Here is a 23,739-nt window from a genome sequence, read left to right as displayed (position 1 = left end):
CAGAGAATTTAAAGCATGTCCGTAAGTGTGTGTAATAGCAGCCATGGTTATTTCACAGTAATTTAGAAGGCCACTTTCAGGATGAGTGACTCATTCCAAGTATTATCATAGGAAACCTGTTAAAAGGAGGGCTGCTCTTTGCATTTTAAACTTGGGAGGCTCTGCTCAGATTTTAATAGTTTTCAGGGGAAGAGCATTGTTGCAGTCAGGCATTGAAAGAGACAAAAAGAAAAAATATATACACAAAGAAAAATGAAAAATTCAGTACAAAATTATTCCATATTGTCTCTTTACTGGAGTATTTGCTACATTCCCTGCTGTTAACCAGCTGACAGCATCTAAGCTATTTTCAAAGACATGGAATTTCAGTATGTAAAATGTAATATAGAGGAAGCATTGCTTTGGAACAAGGACTTTTCTTGCAGGCAAAATAGGTGTCTAGGCAATTTATGGTAGATGTACACTTGTTTCTATAAAAATATAAAATAAGAAAAGAAAAAGAAAGGGGCAGAAAGAAAGGTCAGAATAAAGAATGAAGGAAACTGGTTGTTAAGGAACAAAGAAAAATACTAAGGGTGAGAAGGAAAGAAAAAGGGGGCAAGGAAAGAAATGGAAAGAAAAGCAGTAAGGATAAATAGGAGGTGTGACTGTCGAGCTGAAAGGGCCGAACTCTTGGACTGTAATTATAAAAAAACACTAATAAGACTAAAAAAGTGTAATAAAGCTGCCATGCAGTATTGCAAACTGGTTTCCCTGGGAGCAGACTCGGAGTCAGATTATGCTGTGCAGGGTGCTTCCTAAGGTGCACTTTTCACAGAAACACTTGTGGAAGGTAGGAGAAAGGAGCAAACAGCCATCAGTCATTTGATTTGTGTCACCTCAGCAAAGTGCATGACCTTAGGTGAAGTGGGCCTCTGAAACTAAGTAATTCCTGAAGGGGTCAACAATGGAAAGCTCTCTTCTGATAGCATCCCCTGGAGGGAAGACAGGTCCTTCAAAGAAGGAGCATGTGGATAGTGTGCACATCAGAATGCCAAATGAAGTCTGGCCCTCCTTCTGCTCTCTACTTTTTAAGTGTAAATTTTTAGAGCAAATACTTCAGAGTATCTGAGAGGCTGTCTTCCTGGAGAACATTAGAACATGAACTACAAACCCCAGTGTGAAGCTTCTCTTGGGTTCACAACTGACAGTTATGTTCTTTCTACTTCACTACTCATTCTAGATTCCATTCAGGCTTCGTGAGCAGCTCAGATGGTCTTGGTGGTTGCCTGGTGGCCTGACAAAGACCCTGGTACTAGAGGATCTGAATCCAGGTCATTGTGCCCTTCTCAGTGTGAGGTCGCTGCACTTGTCTATTTGGGATTGGGGTATCAAAGAGGCACCCTGGTGTACCACCTAGGTGTTAGACATGGTTCTCTCTGTCCCTAGGTGTTATAGCAGACTCTTGATATTCTAGATGGTTGATTATCCCGTCTAGATGGAGGATTATATTCTTGCCAGCTAGTCCCTTAGCAAAAGGAATCTAGAATTCCCAGGTTACACTCATAACTTATAACTGATTTAGATGCTTGCTGTATAATTGGGTGAAATTGTTCCCTTTTTAGGGTTGAGAACATTTACACTAGCAGGACCAGATCTGACAGAAGAGAAAGCACACCCTTCCAAGGGGGGCATAACTGCAGTGTTTCCACTTTTTGGTTGCATTCTTTGGTTCCATGATTCATGTGTTTTATCTTTTGGAGACACAGAATCATGTAAATGTCTCTGATTCCAAATATACTGCTTCTGGGAATAGAGTTGCCTCATCCTCTTAAGTATGATCTTCTTTGATCTGGTATTTTAATTGTGCCTTTTGCAGGCTGTCTTAAAGCTCTCCCAGCCTGCAGCTTCTGGGTGGTGTGCTATGTGATCCCATGATTCGTGGCATACTCTCACCCCTCTTTTCTATAAAGTAGGCCCTTATTTTGATGCGATGTGATGTGGGAGTCCTTGCTGATAGATTAAACATTTGGTAAGCCCTGGGATAGTAATGCTAGCTGAGGACCACTGGAAAAAAAGAAAATCCCTCATCCGATGAAGTATCTCCTCCTGCCAGAATGTCTCCTCATCAAATATAATCAACCTCCCACTAATGGTCTTGTGGTCTCTCTGAGGGATGGTGTCATATTAGGAACTAAACATTGGTCCCCTTTTCTGGTAGTTTAGGCCTTTCTCAGCGGCATTACTAGATCAGCTTTGATAAATGTGTCATGTTGCTGAGCTTATGCATAGCCTCCATCCCTGCTACTGTGGTCCCTTTACTTACATATGCTGTAAGCATATGGGGTGGCCAATGAAAGAGTAGCTATCAATTGCCCATGTCATTCTATTTGGTGGTTTAGTGCCTCTTTTATGGCAGATGCTTTCTGTAGGTGCTTTTATGGTGTACATCAGCATGAGAAACAGAGGTGACCACACTTCATGCCCACTCCCTTATGTCCATGCACAGGCTGTAATGTTAATAGTAATTTACCTACCATATAAGTACAAAACACAAGCTACTATTTCCCTTTCTTATTATATTATTATATTATCCAATAGTAGTACCCAAATGTTTTCTGTAAGGTCCATGAAACCAAAAAGTATTGTTTTTTTCTGAACCCAACATCCATTGTATATTGTAGCTATTTGGTGAATGCTCTTTGAAGCAGCTCAGGTTTAACTCTATATAAAAATGGGCCTAATGGGCCTTATCCAATTCAAGAAAATGTGCTTGCCCACTGAAAGTCATCAGATCATTATTTTGGGTGAGTGATTCTAAAACAAACCAATTCCTACCCAAGTAAACTCTAACCTTGTTTGTGTTTAATTTGAATTTTTAAGTCATTAAACCTAAATCCTAAGAATTACTTATAGTATTATACTTTAATTATTAAGACTCCTCATTTAATTGACAGTTATATGGCTAAATCAGTGCATCTCAAAATTTCAAAGGTGCCTGGGTTATAAAACGTTGATACTCTCGAAATCTCAATCATAATTTTAAAACATATTTTACATTATATATTAATCACTTAAAATATAATGCAAGTATGCTTTGAGAAATCTGGATGGTTAATATAAACAAGTTCTACAAAATCTCAGTTCTTAAAATTGCTGATTATATTACAATATGCAGATGTAAATATGAACACAATGCTATTTTTTTATTAAATTCCATTATGCCAGTGAAGACTAAATGATACCATGGTATGCTGTATTGGAAAGCAAAAATATGAAGGTAGAATTTAGTAATATTTTCTTGTCAGAGAAATTAAAAATATTTGAAGTCATTGCAACTTAAAAAAGCAGTTACATGCTTACGCCAAACTCATCATTAGAAATATTTCCAAGATTACGATTAAGGAATAATTAACTCTTTCTTCTTTAACATCTTCTTCTTTATATCCTAGAGAATTACTCTCTCAAAGTACGGTCATTCCATCATTGACAAATGGATACTCCATCAAGTCATCGAGAATTATTATATGAAGTGCTCACTTCAAGCTGTCAAATTTGATCTAAACATTATCTTTTAGATGAAAGATTTTCTCTTTTCAATCAAATAGAGTAAATTGTGGTGACTTAATGTGTATATTTTTACTTTGACTATCATTTTAAATAATTATTTTTCTTACCTGCAATTCTCTGCCTACACTGTCATTATCATATATCTTTTTCCTGTATTCAGCCACCTGACATTATATACATTTTTTCCTTCATTGCCTGACATCATTGATAGATGTTTTTTATGGTTTCTTCAAGTCATAGAAGGTAGATTGACTTACTAATTCCATCAAAGAGGCATAGCTGCCTGGAGCAGTGTTTCAATATATACACTTCCAACCAGGTCCCAAGCAGAAAAATGCCAATTTATTCTGCCAGAAGTTGAATTCACTCAAAGACTAGCTATGATACCCTTTATCTATGAGAATATAAATTTGATATAAAACTGGCAAAAGGAGTAGAGTCTCTAAGTTACATTTCAAGTTAATTTTAAACTCAGCAATTTTTTCATATAGATACCTATAAAGAAATCTTAAATATTCATAGATGGTGCCATTCTGTCCTTGATTTGTTCACAATTACTCTATTTTCAGTTATTCACTATCATCTGGTTTATTTCTTCAGAAATAACAAATTTTTAAAATAAAGTATGTTGTTATTGTGGGAATTTGTTTTCCATTTTTTCCTTGTATTCACATAAGGGATTAGACAGAATAGTTAACCCTTCTAAACCTTTTTTTTTTTTTGAATCCTCACCCAGCAATATGTTTTTTATTGATTTGAGGGAGAGGGGGAGAGAGACCTCAATGTGAGAGAGAAACATTGATTGGTTGCCCCCTGAACACGCCACGACCGGGGATCAAACCGACAACCTTTTGGTGTTCAAGACAGTGCTCCAACCAATTGAGCCACCTGACCAGGGCTCCTAAACATTTTTAAAACATCCCTTAATATGCTAAGACTTCAACAGTTTCTTTCCAATTCTCTATGTTTTACCAGGTGGGAACCTCACCATTATTATTTCAGAAACAAATAATCTTTTACAGAACTTAATATTGGCTTATATTATTTAATAAAATAAAAATCAAAATAGCATGACTTCCCCTTTGCAATATTTAACCACATGTGATAGAAACATGTAAAGTCATTGTAGAAGATGATGGGGAATACTATTTTACGTATTTATTATTAAGCAGTATCCTACTAGAAGGTGTTCCTATGCTCACAAATAAAAAGATTTTAAAAATGTTAACTGACTTATTGGTGAATATATGTCATCAATTCAGCTGAGATCTTCCCCTTCCTCCAAAAATACCCAATTCTCACTCTATGCTTATTATAATTTATTCATGTGTTAAATAATAACCCTAGAAACTTAAAAGGACAGCTGTTGGAATGGCTGGATCAGGTATTGCAACCACTCTACTGGACACTGCTAAACAAAGCTCCATCAGTACCTTCTTTTGGCACATACCCCTTAATTCACTTTCCTACTTTGTAAACGATAGGTCTTTATCTAAAAAAATTAGTCCCCAGCCAGCTTTGCCGTTCTCTAATTTCTTAATTATTGGAAATAAAAGCCCTTATTTTCAAATAAGAAATACACAGAATCTTTCTTTTGCAGCTAGTTATATATCTCTTGGTGATACTGTTTAACCTCCTGGTATATCCTGCTACTATGAAATGCAATTGCTTAGAAATCTATTGAAGATGCTCTTTCAACCAAATGACACTTTGAAAGAAGAGCACGTGGAGATGGTAAGGCAGCTGCAGGAAGAAGGGTCAAAAGACTCTTGGCTGCTTAACAAAGGTGAATTTCTACTCATGGGCCAAATTATTCTGCCTCTCTTCTCTCTTCCCGATTACAAGAAACATAAAAAAATTAAATTGCACTCACTGGCATGATTTGATAAGCTAATATATACATTCATTTAGCCATCAAAATTTATCCCCCCAAAAGGTAGATTTCTTTGATCCTTAGAATGAGATGTTGTGTCCCTTTTAATCCATTAATCAATGGAAGAACTGTTTGTTAACTGTCGTATACACATAATGCCATCCAATATATGCCAGATAGAAAGTTTATTTTCTGTCATCTTCATATTTGCTGTCCCATGACTTCTATAGATTAAAGCTCAGGTATTTCATAGTGAATATTTTCTAACATTGAAAAATTGGAGACATATCACTTTGATCCAAAGAAGGAGGTAAGTAGCCTGGCCTTCTTAAATCTATTTTGCATATAAAATTCAGAATTAGTCATAAGAATACCTATTGATGATTTTCACAATATCACTTTTGTGATGAGTGTTAATAACCAGCACTTTTGTGGAACTTTTAAACTTTATATTATTTAGCAATTTTGTATTAGAAAAGGGAAACTATGATGCATTTTGAGTATTTTTACTTCATTATTATAAGTTAAATTGTTATTTTTGCCTTGTAATCTAAATAGTATTATAATATATTTTAAGCCCTCTAAAAATCCTACCATATTACAAAATGTGACTTTTTAACAGTCTACTCTGCTTTAACTTATCAAATATATAAAGCCTATATTTTATGATGCTCCTGGAAATATATTTTTCTACAAATGTTTTTTGAACAAACTCTTTATGCTAGATGATGTTCTAGGCTCTGGAAAAACAACAATGAACAGAACATTAATCCCTTACCTAGTTGGGCTTATATATATTCATAAGGAGGAGTGTAATTTCATTGTTTTAATATTGCATAAAATCCAAAATTCCCTAGTGATAAAATCCCTCTTCTAGACATTGTTTTTGAAAATATATAATAAATTCGAGATTTTTCTTTTTAATCCTCACCTGAGGATATTTTTTCGATTGCTTTTCAGAGAGTGGAAGGGAGAGAGAGAGAGAGAGAGGGAGAGAGAGAGAGTGAAAGAGTGGTAGAAATTTCAGTGTGAGAGAGACTCATCGGTTGGTTACCTCCTGCTCATGAACTGACTAGGGCTGAGGACTGAGCCAGCAACTGAGATACTTACCCTTGGCTGGAATTGAACTCAGGACCTTCAGTCTGCCACCCTATGCTCTAACCACTGAGCAAACAGGCTAGGGCAAATTCTTTATTTCCTATTACAATTAACATACAATATTATGTTTCAGGTATACAATCTAGTGATTAGACATTTATATTACTTATGATGTGATCACACTGAAAATCTAGTACCCATCTGACACCATATGTAGTTATTACAATATCATTAACTATATTCCCTTTGCTGTACTTCACATCCCCGTGAGTATTCTGTAACCACCAATTTGTACTTCTTAATTCCTTCACCATTTTTATGCACCCACCCCTAACCCACTCCCATCCGGCAACTATCAAAATGTTCTCTGTATCTATTGAGTCTGTTTCTGGTCTGCTTTTTTTTGTTTTGCTTTTCAAATTCCACACATAAGTAAAATCATATGGCATTTGTCTTTTCTGCCCGACTTACTTCACTCAGCACAATACCCTCTAGGTCCATCCATGTTGTTGTAGAGGGCAAGATTTCATTTTATTTTTTTTTATGGCTGAGTCGTATTTCATTATATACATGCAACACTTCTTTATTCATCCATCAAATGATGGACACTTAGGTTACCTCCATATTTTGATTGTTGTAAATAATGCTGCAACGAACATGTGGATGCATATGTTTCTTTAATTTAGTTTGTGGTTTCTTAGGATAAATACAGAGAAGTGGGATTTCTTGTTCCTTTGTTATCTCTTCTTATAACCTTGTTTTAAAAGTCTATTTTGTCTTGAATAAGTAGTGCTACCAGCCTTTGTTTTGGTTTTTTTCATTTCTACTTTCATGAAATATCTTTTTTCATCCCTTTACTTTCAGCCTGTGTGTGTCTTTTGATAGGAAGTGAGTCTCTTGTAGACAGCATATGTAAAGGGTTTGTTTTGTTATCTACTCAGCCACTGTATGTCTTCAGATTGAAACATTTAATGCATTTACATTTAACGTAATAGTCGACAGATATGTATTTATTGCCGTTTTATTATTCATATATTTGATCCTCTCCATCTCCTTCTTCTCCAAGAAGAACCTTTACTATGTCTTGTGACACAGGTTTGGTGGTAATGAACTCCTTTAGTTTGGGGGACACTGAGTGCAAAGAAATGAGGGATCAGCAGGAGCTGGAGAGGGAATGCTCAGGAGAAAAAAAGATGAGCATCCCTGGACTGAAAGCTGGTAATCAAAGAAAAAGTTAGAGAAAGTAAGTCTTGAGGATGTGCTAGGTTGCATCTCTGTCTCATCTAAGGTTTCAAGAGAAAGGTAGAATAATTTTATTTCGGGGACAGATTGCAAAGAAAAAGGAAGAGAATGGAAATATTGAGCAATCTAGCATTATGAATATGAAAGCTAAATTAAAGAATATAAAGAACAGATACCAGCTGTCCGGAAACAGGGATGTAAGTGTGATGTAAGAACAAGTTTGCTTGACCTCATCCATGAATGTGCGAGACCTAGTTAGGCGACTTGTGTGGCAGGATTTAGGTAGGCAGAGGTATGCTGGACTGAGGAAGGTTGGATGACTTTAACAGCTACATGGCAAATGGAGGGCTAGAAATGAGGTTGTAGTCAATACATCTTTTGAATTCAGCCCAGAGCCTGGTAAATGTAGAAACCTATAGAGGTGTGTGAATATGAATATGAATATGAAGATGAATATGAATATGAATATGAATGGAAATCATCCATAATTTTGAATAAGGGAAAGAAAAATTGCTCTACTCCACTGAGAAGATAATATCTGAAGAGTACAAGAGTACACAGCTATCAGGTGAAAAGACTTTTTATGATAGAAGAGCAAATCTAAAGGTTCTGAGAAGAGAATATGGTTGATGTTTTCTAGAAACAGCAAGTGGTCCAGAGTGAAAGACTCTGAGGTCATTGAAGTAACTGGCATTCTGGACATATAAGAGACTTAGTGACTTTAGCTTTCACTCTAACTAAGGTAGGAAGAATTGAAGGGCTTTCAGCGGAGAAGGTAATGATCTCATTTATGTGTTAAAAGGAACACTTACTTGGCTGCTGCTGTATTAAACATGAACCAGGACTTGGGCAGGACAAGAAAAGAAGTGGGAGAGCAGTTAGGAAGCTCTTGCAATAAAGCAGGCGAGAGGTGATGGAGCTTTGGACAACAGTGGTAAAGTGGAGGTGGTGGTAAATGGCTGGATTGTGGAGATATGTTGAAGGTGAATTCTACTGAATTTGCTTATAGATTTAATCTAGGGTTTGAAATAAAGAGAGAAGTCCAAGATTACCCAAGGTCATCAAAAAATCCATGACAACATTGATCCTTGTGGGGTTTTTTTGCTACTAAATTTTTTTCAAGTGGGTCTGAGTATTTTGTTGAAGATAAATGTCAACTCAGGACCTCACTGATAGCTGAAAAAAAGCTGATGAGATGTTTGCCCCAGGATTCCGTGGTTTGGGGAAAAGGGCAAACCAACTGTTAACCTGGAAAACTTTGTCTGAAACTGGAAACGACCACTGGCAACAATCATATTCTATAAAAGAACAAATTTTGTTGACTTTTTAAGACTTAAGAATTAGTAATGAGGTAGAGTACTCTCTTTGTCAGCTCAAGCTATTCTAACAAAATACCAATGACTAGGAGACTAAAACAACAAAGATTCGTTTCCCACTATTTTGCTGGCTGGTGGGTACAAGATCAAGGTGTCTAGTGAGAGCCTTCTTCCTGGTTTGCAGACAGTCATCCTCTCATTATCTCCTCACATGGCCTTTTCTTGGTATATGAATGGGTGTGGAAAGAGAAATAGTGAGATATCCTGTCTTTTCCTCTTTTTATGAGAGCATTAATTCCATTATGAGGGCCACACACTCATGACCTAATCTAACCCTAATTACCTCCATAGGCCCCACCTCCAAATACTAACTCATCAAGGATTAAGGCTTCAACATTTGAATTTAGGGAGGACACAGTGGAGTCCATTGCAGGCTGCTATAACACAATACCATAGACTGGGTGGCTTAAACAATAGACATTTATTTCTCACAATTCTGGAGGCTGGAAAGTTAAAGATAAGGAGCCATCCTATTTGGTTCCTGATAAGAACCTTCTTTTTGGCTTGCAGATAGCAATCTTCTCACTGTGTTCTCACATGGAGGAGAGAAGGAGAGCTGTGGTATCTCTTTTCTTATAAGGACACTAATCCCATTATAGGGGTCTCATCTGCATGGCATAGCCTAATCATTCCCAAAGGCCTCACCTGCAAATACCATCACATTGGGGTCAGGGCTTCAATATGTGGATTTTGTTGGGACAACAATATTTATACAATGGTGGGGGACTCTAAGAATCTCTGAGACAGCCCAGTCAGAGTGACTTGGTTGGTTGAGTGTTGCCCTGTGCACCAAAAGGTTCCCAGTTCGATTTCCACTCATGGCACATACCAAGGTTGTGGATTTGAATCCCAGTCCAGGCACTTACAGAAGGCAACTGACCCATGTTTCTCTCTCACCTCTCTTTCTCTCTCTCTAAGCATGTCCTCAGGTGAGGATTGAAAAAGAATCTCTGAGACATAATATTTAAAGATGGTGGGTAGTATTAGATCACCTTGAGACAGAGAAAAAAGAAGAATTTATTTTGCATGTTAAATTTTAAAAAGTGGCCCAAGTGACTCAGACATTTATTTTCCTCACTACTTACCTCTCATTCATCTTTGCCCACCTCTTAGAATTATAATTCTACATGAATTACTTTTGCTGTATGTTTTTAGATCAATGATCATAATAGCTTTTTCACTCTGATAAGTCTGGGCAAAGTTAAAAAAATAACTTGCACAGGATTTAGGAACCCTTTTATGTTACATTTAGGAAATTATAAGTTAAACTTGGCTGTAAGACAAAGAACATTCTGTAAATGGGAAGAGTGTCAGGGAATGAGTCAATACATTTGGGTAGAATTGGAGCTTCTGTGTGAAAATGTAAACATTTTAGTACAAGGAATTTATAACTTTTATTCTGGTCTTTCAGCATTTATTTTTGTTTATATATGTATATATGTATGTATGCTTAGAAGTGTTTTCCCCCCTTACATTATAGAGGTTAAGTAGATGTTATAGTTTCAGTTTATAGATTATATGCGCCTATCCTTAAACATTATAGAAGTTAAGTATTGATTTTGAGTTGAACTTTAAATTTGAGTCTTAACTACACAATTTATTTTTTTATGCTTATAGACAAATTATCTAATTCCTGTGATTTATTTTCTACCACTATGTCTATCTCAAATAACTCTTGTAAAGTTTAAATTTAATATGTTTGTAAAGTTGTGGTACACGTTAAGTACTCAAGTATTATCTATTTCCTTTTTCTTTCTTAACTATGTTCTAGATAGTTGACGTTACAACATAAGTGATCTCAAGATAAATGGGGGATTAAGATTTCTGACTTTAAAGTTGTCCAGAACTCAATTGAACATTTCATCAGAGCCTGAAAATTGATTGACTGATTTTTATGCTTTAATATGCATTTCACAGGCCAAAAACTTTGCTAGTCTTCCATGTCAGAGCTGTAAATGTGTTACAACTGCTTTTTTGAAGATAGATTGCTGTTTCCTATATTTCCTTGTGTCAAAAAAATGTTCAGTTAGATCAGTGTTTTCCTTAACAGTGGTCTGCCATTTGCACTAGCAAAATTTCTGTTGATATTATTAGAGAAAATGAGGGTTGGATTGAGCAAGTTTTAATATATAACATTTGTAAATACAATGGTGTGATCAAACCAGGTAAACTTTTGTCAGTTATGATTTTGATCTTTAATATGCAGTAATGCCCTGGGGTTACTTCACTTCACATGGTCCAATTATAAATTTTCTAAGCATACTTATTCATATTTTAAGTAAATGGCCTGTTATTAAAGGAGAGGAGGTACTAATCATGAGAAGGACAATTAACCTCAAATTTTCTTGTTACAATTGACAGTTTAGAATGCAGTGTGCTATTAATGAGATTCCTAACGGTTTCCTAACAAAATACCAATCTCACTCCTCACATTATACTCTAGGACTGAACTGTAAGGGGGAAAAATGAAGGCACTGCATACCTCATTACACAGACCTAAGAGGAGGTGATGTAGCAAAGGCTACAAAATTACTGTGAACCATCGGAGCCAAACAGAAGCTGATGAAATAGAAATAGTTTATCAGAATCAGTCAATCCAAGAAAGCAACGGATTTAAATCAAAATGGTCATACAGAGGCTAAAAAGAAAGTGCCCTGTATGAGCAATGGAGAGAAAAAAATTATTTTAAAAGGAAGAGCTAGACAGAATGGAATTCATATGTTAATATTTTTATGAAATGAGAAAGGTAGTAAGCAAGTATGTGAATGTTAGAACTTTTACATGCATAGTTTAGAAGGGAATTAAAAAAGTATTTTTAATACAAATTTTGAGTAGGTATGCAATTTCTACTCTTCATTATGGTTGTTTTATGGGTAAAACAAACCAAAAAAAATCATTTTATTTTACATTGAAAGAGCAAGTCACCTTTTTTCTCTGACATTCTATTTTTTTCTTACATAAAACAACATTGGAATAGATTTCCATCATATATGCTCCCGGTTTTCCACTGGAGCAAAATAACCTTTCCATTCATCACAAGAACAGTTATTTTAAATGTTTTATTTTGTAATTTGTCAAAGCTTTTGGTAACATTTGTGTGTGATGTTGTATTTGATTTCTGATGCTTCTCTGGAGATTAATTACATGTAAATTATCATTAAACCTCAATTTAAACCCATAAACTGAAGACATCCTCTCATTAAACATGGACTAATATATGTATGCTTATAATAAATATTTTATCAAAAGTATTGTTTACTTGTAGGACAATCTCTGTACTTAGTAAGAGATCTACAATGTAAAACCCAATCTTTGATAAGTCATGCTGTTTTTAAACTCACAAAAGGATAGCTTCAATTTTCAACACACAGGCTCTGTGTTTTTCACAAAGCAAATTATACTTTTCTTAACCTTTGTGGAAATTAGGGAAAATCCACCCACCTCCAGTTAAAATTTTCAAACTTAAATTATCATATCAATATAGCTATCAGCTGTCCCCTTTGATAATACTGTATAGATGAATAGGAACAGGAAATTCATTTCATTTGTGTCAACATTAGCAGAAAATAATATGACAGAGTGCAAGACTCAAGGGATTCATCTGACATTATTGAACAACCTCTTACCCTGGGAACTGCCTTTTACTGGGCCTTCTCCAGACACATTACACAAAGAGGATCTTCTGATGGCCTTTGGACAATCTGAGACTCCGATCTATGCATTTTAGAAAAGATGCCCTAATGGGAATGCAAATAATTTCATCTGGAAATCATAGTCAAAAGCCTGAAAAATATTACTTTTGTATGGCTCTTTGAAGGGTCTTTTACAATGACCATTCACATTAGTGCCAAATCCTTTGTGGGTGGGGGAAGAATAAAAACCTTGACATAAAATCATAAAATACAAATTAGCATTTTATTATTCAATTTAAAAGGCAGTAAAATAGGAGAAAGGTTTTAGCTTCATGGAAAATGAACTTGAAAAGGAGAAACAAAATGTGTCCAACTAATACATGTGGGTTTTTAACTTCTAAAAAGATAGATATCTTTGTCAAGAATTATATTTGACAGGACAATTATCTGTATAAAATTATTGTTTATTATTAAAGAAATTTATTTTTACTAAACTAATACTGAAATAGTAATTAAATATAGATATACATGCATAATAATTTTATATATTATAATCCATAAGTAAGTTATTATATGATATAGAATTGATTTTACTTTTAGTATTTAAAATTAAATAATAATTAAAATTCCTAATTACTCAAGATTATTTTTAGTAGTTTCTTTGTTTGGTAATGGCCAAACATATTTAGTAATTCTTGGGGTGATATGCAAATCTACTTCTTCCAGCACAAATAAAATTCAGTGGTGACAGTGCTAAGCTTTATCATTTTCTTTAGTAAAGAATACCTGTTCCTTCATCAATTTATTTTTTTAATTGCTTTTCTTTATTACATAAACAATACATTGTCATTCTAGTGAAAGAAAATACAGATTGGCAAAATGAAGAAAATAAACTCTGGATCCTACCCAACATCAGATAATTACTAAGACCTTGATCCATATCTTTACAAAACCTGTATCTATCTATCTATCTATCTATCTATCTATCTATCTATCTATCTATCTATCTATCTATCTATCTATCATCTATCTATCTATCATCTATCTAATCTATCTATCTATCTATCTATCTATCTATCTATCTATCTATCTATCATCTATCTATCTATCTATCATCTATCTATCTATCATCTATCTATCATCTATCTATCTATCTATCTATCTATCTATCTATCTATCTATCTATCTATCATCTATCTATCATCTATCTATCTATCATCATTATCTATCTATCTATCATCTATCTATCATCTATCATCTATCTATATCTATCTATCTATGTCTATCTATCTATCTATCTATCATAATCTATCATCTATCTATCATCTATCTATCTATCATCTATCTATCTATCTATCTATCTATCTATCATCTATCTATCTATCTATCTATCTATCTATCATCTATCTATCTATCTATATCTACCTATCTATCATCTATCTATCATCATCATCTCTATCATCTATCTATATCTATCTATCTATCTATCTATCTATCTATCTATCTATCATCTATCTATCTATCTATCTATCTATCTATCTATCTATCTATCTCTACCTATCTATCATCTATCTATCATCATCATCTCTATCATCTATCTATATCTATCTATCTATCTATCTATCTATCTATCTATCTATCATCTATCTATCATCTATCTATCTATCTATCATCTATCTATCTATCTATCTATCTATCTATCTATCTATCTATCTATCATCTATCATCTCTCTCTCTCTCTCTCTCTATCTATCTATCATCTATCATCTATCATCACCTATCATCTATCTATCATCTATCTATCATCTATCTATCGATCATCTATCTATCATCATCTATCATCTATATATATCTATCATCTATCTATCATCATCAATCAATCTATATTTATCTATCATCTATCTATATCTATCTATATCTATCATCATCTATATCTATCATCTATCTATATCTATCATCATCTATATCTATCTATATCTATCATCATCTATATCTATCTATATCTATCTATCTATCATCTATCTATCATCTATCTATCTATCTATCTATCTATCTATCTATCTATCTATCTATCTATCTATCTATCTATCATCTATCTATCTATCATCTATCATCTATCTATCATCTATCTATCTATCTATCTATCTATCTATCTATCTATCATCATCTATCATCATCTATCTGTCTATCTATCATCATCATCTATCATCTATCTATCTATCATCTATCTACCTATCATCTACCTATCATCATCTATATCATCTATCTAATCTATCATCATCTATCTACCTATATCTATCATCATCCAGCCAATTTATCTGTTTACTTATCTACCCACACACAAAATGCTTCTTGATTTGTTTTTATAAAAGCATACTAACCTACTGTTCAAATTTGTGCAACTCATTCTTTCTTTTTTTAACTCTATTTTTATTGTTGACACTATAACAGATGCCCCTGTCTGCCCCCAACTTTGCCCACCTTCAGCCAGCCCCCCTTCCCTCCAGCTCTCACCTCACTGTCGTCTGTGTCTGTGGGTTATGCATATATGTCCTTTGGCTAATCCCTTCACCTTCTTTCATCCAGTCACCTGCACCCTGCTCCCTTCTGACAGCTGTCATTCCATTTCATGTATCCATGCTTTTGTTTCTTTTTTGTTCATCACTTTATTTCATTCATTAGATACCACATATTAGTGAGATCACATGGTAGTTGTCATTCCCTGACTATTCATTTTAAAATAGAATAATTGAAAGAAAACTTTTATAATAATTTCAAATTTGAAAGTAAGCAAAAACAAAAATGTGTTTCCTGTGGGGCAGTTTGTTTCATAATTTTCTGTATTTGTTATTAGCATCTCATCACTATTAAAACAATAACATATATTCCCTCCACCTCCACCACTACTACCGGTATGAACACTGCTATTACGATAGCTCCTTCTAAAGTGAATAGTTATTGCATAGAAAACGTGCCAACCTGGGAGTTAAAGTAACCTACATGGAGTATTTTATTGAGGCTTCATAAGTCCTGGGTAGTAAACTCTACTGTTTTATACTATAATGCAACTGTGATTGTGTTATACCCAAACAATATTCCCAGAGTCCAAGGTCATCTGAATTATTTTAGGGGCTATAGTAGTCTAATTTTGCACATAAGTTACGTATTCAAGGTTACATTGATAGCTATTTCTATAGAAAACAGAATGCTCCCTTCTGAAAGCTGCCCTTCCAAAACAATTTATAAATCAATTACGTTCTTTCCAAATCATCAGGTGCTTAAAATTATTTATGGTCATAGCCAGAAACAAAGATTGGAAAATACCAAAGTATTGTTTACTAAAGTAAGTACATGCGTTTATTATGTATTTTATATACTGAATTAAGTTTTGTATACTATAAGAAAAATTCGCCCGGCTGGGCGTGGCTCAGCGGCTGAGCGTCGACCTAGGACCCAGGTGATCGGGTTCGATTCCTGGTCAGGGCGCATGCCCGGGTTGCGGGCTCGATCAGTGACTCTCTCATCATTGATGTTTCTCTCTCTCTCCCCCTCTCCCTTCCTCTCTCTGAAATCAATAAAGATATATTTAAGAAAAGAAAAAGAAAAATTCCTCGGTAAACTTCAGAAAAATTAAATATATAGGTAATTATTTAAAAAAGAAAATAGTGGAAGGCTAACAAGTGTGGAAGAGGTATGAGGTTGGAAAAAGTTTTTAGAGAAAGAGGGTAAGAGATGAAATGACACACCCCAACCACTGGAGAAACCCCATACGAGCTCAGTCTCCTCAGAAAGGGTTTAAATCATCCTCTCTGAAGATTCCCACCAATGTAACTGAGACAGAAAGATAATTATCAAGGAACCTGACGATGTGTAATCAGGAAAAATCAGCTTTAGAATAAAATAATACAATAACAGATTATTAATATGCAGAATGTGACACTTGCGGGCTTCATTTTCACTGATGTGTAACTTTACATGTGAAATTAATCCATGGAGGGCAAGTTGCACATTTTGCTATCTATAAAAATTTGGTGTTGCAAAGCATGAGTTGAATTGCGCTGTGACCTAGATTTCAATCATTGCATTAGGAAGCGAAAAATGTCAGTGAATTATGGTAAAATAAATTTTATTTTGAGCAATATTAGTTTCTTTTCAGTGATCTTTTTTGACATTTGATAGACTTTTCAGTCATGCACAAATAGAAGAAGAATGTAAGTGGAATGAAAGTATAATACTTTTTGGCACCAAATGAAACATTAAACCACGCCAAGGAGAGCTTCTGGATGGAGCCATTTCACCCATGAACGCTTCAGGCCCCAGGCCTAATGCGAGGGAAGCAGCAGCGGCCTGTCTCCCGGGGCGCTCCCCTTGCGGGCCAGGGCTGAGGGGGGCTGGCTGCAGGAGGCACCGCTGAGCTCTGCAAATAAAGCAGCTGACTGCAGTTTGAGAAAGAGGCTTTTCCATCTCCCAGCCTGTGAAGGAAATGTGAACAATCATATATAAATACATAGATAGGTAGATATAGATGCTGCTGTTCCAAAATCACATTGCTTACACAAAATTTTAGTTATATTTTGTAAGCAATGTAAAAAAAATACATTGCTTCTTTTAAACATCAGTGCTCTTCATTATCAATATTATGAAGCATTGTAAGCCTATAAAATGCACGGAAAAATAATAACTATTCACGTACTATCAAGCAGCTCTGTCAAAATCAATATTTTGCTGTAATTTTATTACTTCTCAATTTTTTGGAAGTAATGAATCATGAGGGATAGAGTTGAGGTCTCCTCCTGCAATTCTCCTCTTTCCTGCCCTCTGAGGAAATGACCCGTGCATACGGAATGTGTATATGTAATGCTTTGCATCTTACCAAATATTTGTAAGTGATGTCATGCTATATGTATTTGTCTTCATATTTCCTCTTTCACTATTGGTTTGAGGTCTCTCCATGTCTATATGTGCAGCTTTAATTTATTTTCAGTATCCTATACTGTTCTATTTTTAACATGTATCAGAATTTATTATTTCTCCTGTTATTACACGATTAGTCTTGCTCTGATTTTTCTCTACGAAACACGATGCTCCAATGAACTTTATTGTCCATTTATCCTGGGGGCATATCTAAAAGTTTGTATATTTATAATAGTATACATTCCTATAAATATGGAATTGCCAAGTTGAAGATGTTACACACATGTTTCTGTGATAAATATTATAAAAGTCTTTCCAAATGTGTTTGAAAACATATTCCTGTCAGCAGTGTATGGGTGTTTTCATTGTTCCAGATCCTTGTCAAAATTTAGTATTGTGACAATAATTAATTTCTGTAAATTTGATGAGTAGGAAACTATATCTGATTACAGCTTAATTACATTTTCCTGATTGCTAGTGAAATTAACCATATTTTAATGTTGTATTGGCCATTTCTGTTTCCTCCTCCATGTCCCTATTTCTGCTTTCTCATGCTTTGCTTGTCTTTTGCTTATAGGTTGGTAGATTTCTTTATATCATTTTACCCCCCTTGCATGGGCTTGCTGTTTTGCTTTGTCTCAGTGGTCCTTTTCAGTGAAGATTCTACTGTAATGTATGAAAATTTAGCATGATTTTTCTTTCTATACTTTTCAACTGAAAGCTTAAGAATCTTTTATACCTAAAATTCCCGTAATACATGGTTTGAAGAAATTATTTTAATATTCTATTTTGCAAACTAATTCTCTCAGTACCAATATTCTTTAGTTATATATTTTATAATATATACTTGTTAATATTCACCTGACTATATTTTCCCATTGCTTTTTGAGAGAGAAGAAGGGAGGGAGGAAGGGAGGAGAGAGAGAGAAACATCTATGTGAGAGAGACACATCAATTGGTTGCCTCTCACATGCTTTCCAACAGTGGCCGGGGATCAAACCTGGAGCCCAGGTAACGTGCCTTGGCCTGGAATCGAACCCGGGACCCTTCAGTGCACTGACCAACACTCTAACCACAGAGAACACTGGTCAAGGGTGAAGACATGGTATAAATTGCATGATTTACTATCCTTTTATATTTATTTTGGGGCATAAGTAATTAATATTATATATATATATGTGTTACATGTATTTATATATGCATATGTGCATATAAAGACATAAGTAGCATATAGTTATTACTGTTATTGGTATTATTATTGATATATATTCAACAATTGCCAATTTCTTGCTTATTTTTTCTTTCCTTTGGTTTTAATTTCCTTTATGCTACGAGACTCATTAACTATAGTGGTTCTCAACCAAGTTGCATATTAGAATCATCTGCAGAGTTTTATATAAGCCAGTGCCTCAGTTTCACTCTCAGGGACCTTAATGTCATAGATCTGAACTGTGACTTAACATTGAGAATTCAGAGTCCTCCAGGCTATTTTAATGGCCAGCCAGAGTTGAGAACCAAGAGCTCACAGTTTTTTTCAGCTAAGAACACTTGAAAAGTTTTTTCTTTTTCTTTTCAAATTTTCTTTGAAAAGGTTTTTTGTTCATAGGATATAGAATTCCAGGTTGACAACTACTTTCTCACTGCACTTTGAAGATACTGTGCTGCCTTCTAATCCTGCAGTTGAGAAACGAACTTGCAGTTGGAATCCTTGTGCTTTGCTGTGCATTTGCCTTTACTTCTCTGGCTGATTTTAAGACTTTCTATCTGCCTTTGGTCCTCTGCAATTCCACTGCCATATTTCTTGATATATAATTGTTTGTATTTCTTTTTCAGACTAGCATAGTAATTAAATCTAAAGATTCATGTATTTTATCAAAACAATAACATACAGCTATTAATTCTTTGACAATCACTCAACCCATTTTGGGCCAGGTTAAGTTTTTCTAAGTAATGCTTTTTTTTTTTACTTATTTCCAAGTCCTACTCTAGATCTTTATTTTCTATGTATATATTTTAAAAAACAATGTCCACAAATTTTCTGTCATCTAAAGCACTCAGGGATTGAACTCTTTTGTTGTGTTATCTGTAAACTCTTGCCCATGGTGTATTTATAGTTTAGGTTATGAGTTTATTTTCAGTGGGGCTTTTTATATGTCTGGCTGTGTTGAAAATATTTTGTTTTCCACTCCTCTTTGTACCTGCTTCTGTTGGATTCCCCAGTGTTTTATCACAATGGTGTAAATTTTATGGCGGGGAGTTGTCCAAGATCTAATAACACAGGAAGTCTGAAATGCAGAGATGCCTGAGGGCACATGATGGCTACAAATTTTCAGACCCAGGACAAAATATTTTAACGTCCTAGTGCCTGAATAGCAGACTTATTTCTAGTTCTCCATTTCACTTAAAGATAGCCCTGAAAAGGTCCTGATTTTGTAAGGTTTTAACTCCATAGTTTCCATTATCCCAAGACTTTTTCTCCCATCTTCAATTAGAAATGAATATTTAAGCCCCTAGAGCAGAATCTCCCCACTTCAACCATTGACATTTTGAGGTGGATAATTGTTTAGTGGTGGTGGTGGTGCTGGGGCTGGGAACTTGTATTCTGTGCATTGTAGGAGGTTTAGTAGCGGTGTTGCTCTTTCCCCAAAGATGCGAGTAGTACACACCTCCTCCCAGTTGTGACAACCAAAATGCCTTCATTCATTTTCTAATGTCCCCTTTGGGGCAAAATTGCCCCCACTTAAGAACCACTGCCCTAGATTATTGAGATCCGCAAGCCCTCCAGAGTAACCTCATCATTAGCTCATGTACTTAATGTTCTAGTTTTCAGTTGCCTGTTTTTATAGTTTGTAGAAATTTCCCTTTCTTGTGATCTCAGTTACATATTTAATAGGAGGCCCAGTAATATTCTATCTAATATTTGTAGCAGGAAATTTTCATATCAAGAGAGTTTTCAGGTATTTAATTTTTCTCTATTGCCAAAACTAGAGTTTTAAATTTATTTTTTAAATCAGAATTAACTTGACAAGAGAATAAATTTTGAGCAAGGGCTAATTGATCATGTCAGTAACTCTGAGGTAGTATTTAGACAAATATGAATAGATGAAACACCTGTGTCCATATATTACTAATACAGTAAAGGCTATTTACTAGGACAGGGCACAGCTGGAGAGTCAAAAAACCTGTAATCTTTAACTTGTAAAATAATATTATGCATCCTTGACAGATAAATTTATATATTTACTATATAGTCTTGTAATGTGGGCATATTGCAAAAATAAAGAAAGCAAGGGAAAATATTAACAACAAAAAAAACCCCAACAAACCAAAAATCCTGGTGTGTAAATGTTGGCTCTGCCTCCAGCTAGCTCTGTGACTACAATCACATAAATAGCTCAATTACTCAATTTTTAGTTCATTACTGTGTTTTTATTTTTTGTTTACCAATTACCACTTGCCACTTATCTAATTTGATGATAATAAGCCTAATTAGACTTATAGATATGAAAATTTTATGAATATTAATTTGATGGTCCTCAGTGGAATACGTATTTCATGTTGACTTATCTCCCCTAAATGAAACCCATAATATATAATGAACTTTCATTCATTAACATATTTTTAATAATCTAATATACGTTTTTAATTTTTTCTTAATGATTTTTCTATAAAACCATTACCTACTGTTTCACTCTCATGGAAATTATTAAGCAGATCATTTTAAAATAGAAAATATTTCCAAATGTGGACAATTTTATATATTTAAACTAAGTGTCTTTAGAGATTTAAAGAGGAAGAGATTGGTAGGAGCTATTGATCAACAATGACTTAATGAAACAGATATAGGTTAAGCTCTGTCTTAAAGCATAAAATAAAGTTTAATTAGTAAAAATAGAGAATGAAAAGGCCATTCTGAGCAGATTTCATGGGAAAATAAGATGTCTAACCAGCTGCCTTCCCTTATCCATTTTGGACAGGGAAGAAATTTGAGAACATTGTTTCTGGCTGTCCCATGAATAGACCCATCACAGCACCTTCACTACTGACTTCCCCCGTCCATGTGGCATAGAATCACCTTAAATCCTGTACACAGGACAGAGGAAGTGCCCCTTTCCTACACCCATTCAACCTGGCCAAGATCAAAGGCAGGCTTAGTTTTAATTATTGAGGACAGTCTCAGATGCCTCAGTAAGGAAAACTTGAAGAATGACAAGACTAATGAGGTGGGATCCAATGGCACATTCTCTGGAAGGTAAGTGGCGGTTACATCCTGGGAAACTGTAGTGAGCTTAGGTGTTAAGATTTATTGACTTTCAACATTGATGCCTTCAAGGAGGTGAGAAAGCTCAATTGGTATAAGTGATGTGGGATTCCACAATGGGGTTTATTATGGCAACTTCAACATGATTATAGTCCAGTAGAGGATTATCATATTTACAGAAATAACCACAAAACAAAAAAGCATATGGTCAATGATAGAATGGTGCTATAAAGTAGCATGGAGCTTAACAAAGCTAGACCACTTAAAAGAAAATTTCCTTGAAGTCTGAGTCAGACCTTAAAGGGTGTGTAGTAGCTGAAGCAACTTACCATTGATACAAGATTAAATTGGGTTATAAGTGAAACCGGACAAAAACTAATGTCATGGGTTGGCAAAGGGATGTAATGAAAGCTAGAGTGTCATGAGGTTAGAGAGAAGTAGTGAAGGAAAGAAATAGTTTAAAGAATTCATTCTAAATGCAAAATAGTTTGAAGCCATACAGAAATTCAAAGTATTTTTAAGCTGGTTATCAATGTATGTTAAAAGTCTTAATGATTTATCAGATTTCCTAAGACAGATGTCTTCATTTAAAAAGTATCTCACTTGAGATAAGGTCCCGAATAAGTGATTCGGAATCCCAGGAAATTTAGATGAAAACATTCTCTCACTTGTTTATGATGAGCACTTTTTATTAAAAGATTCTGAATGTTAATGTCGGAAATCACTATAATAATGCTCTGTATGAGCTATCTTTCTGCTGGAAAGTTCCAAGCACTTTCGTGATCCTCTCTTACAAATCTTCGGCAGAGTTAAGTACAATTTAGAGGAGTTTAGTATCTCCACAGCAAGAAAAACTCAGAATATTTTTATAAATATCTGGTACCTCATCTGCATTTTCTTCAATTCCTAAATGAAAGATAATGAGAATAAAAATTGGAATGTAAATGAAGAAAAAAATTAAAATGCAGCCATGAAGAATTAGAGAATATTCTACAGAGTTCATTTTTTTTCTTTCTTATAATGTACTTCCCATCATAGGCTTTAACCACTCTTGATTTTATAATTTGACAACTACACAACTTCTGGTGTGTACAAGCCTGTTCGAGCCAGCTAGAACTTTACATTCACAGAAGCGAGAGGAGAGAGTTTCTGTTGTTAATCTTTCCCTTTTAGAAATACTGTTGTACCACTTCACCTTTACAGCCATTGAAGTTGTAAGAACGTTAAACCAACCATATACGATAATTCTAAAGAAAACAATCTAATGAATAATACCAAATGAAAATGAATACTTAATCTTTTAAGATAATGTTATGATGATCACACTGAAAATCAAGACACTTCTCTGATGCATATCAAATAGGTGCTCCCCAAATTTCCAATTTTTCTCTTCACAGATCTTTCAGCATAACTCTCCTGATTACTAAATAACTTGAAAGAGCTAAACTCTCTCTCTCTCTCTCTCTCTCTCTCTCTCTCTCTCTCTCTCTCTCTCTCTCTCTCACACACACACACACACACACACACACATACAGAAGGGCAGAGAGACAGAGACAAAGTGTTATCGAGTCAGAAGTTTTAATAGCATTGTCATTTTAAGAAGAAATCTAAGAATAAAGTCCACTAACTTCTCCCTCCCTCCCTTCTTTCCTCACTCCCTTTGGGTAATAGAATAAAGAAGGAACTTTAATATTCACATACTTAAAAGATGAAAATTCATTTTAACTCTTAAAAGTTACTGATGCATATGCTCACTAAATATTAAGGAATTAAATAACTGAAACCTCTAGAAGC

This window comes from Miniopterus natalensis, chromosome 6, assembly GCF_054644295.1.
Source record: "Miniopterus natalensis isolate mMinNat1 chromosome 6, mMinNat1.hap1, whole genome shotgun sequence".
Lineage (NCBI taxonomy): Eukaryota > Metazoa > Chordata > Mammalia > Chiroptera > Miniopteridae > Miniopterus > Miniopterus natalensis.
The sequence above is the reverse complement of the archived record's forward strand: the minus strand, read 5'-3'. Positions refer to the sequence as shown.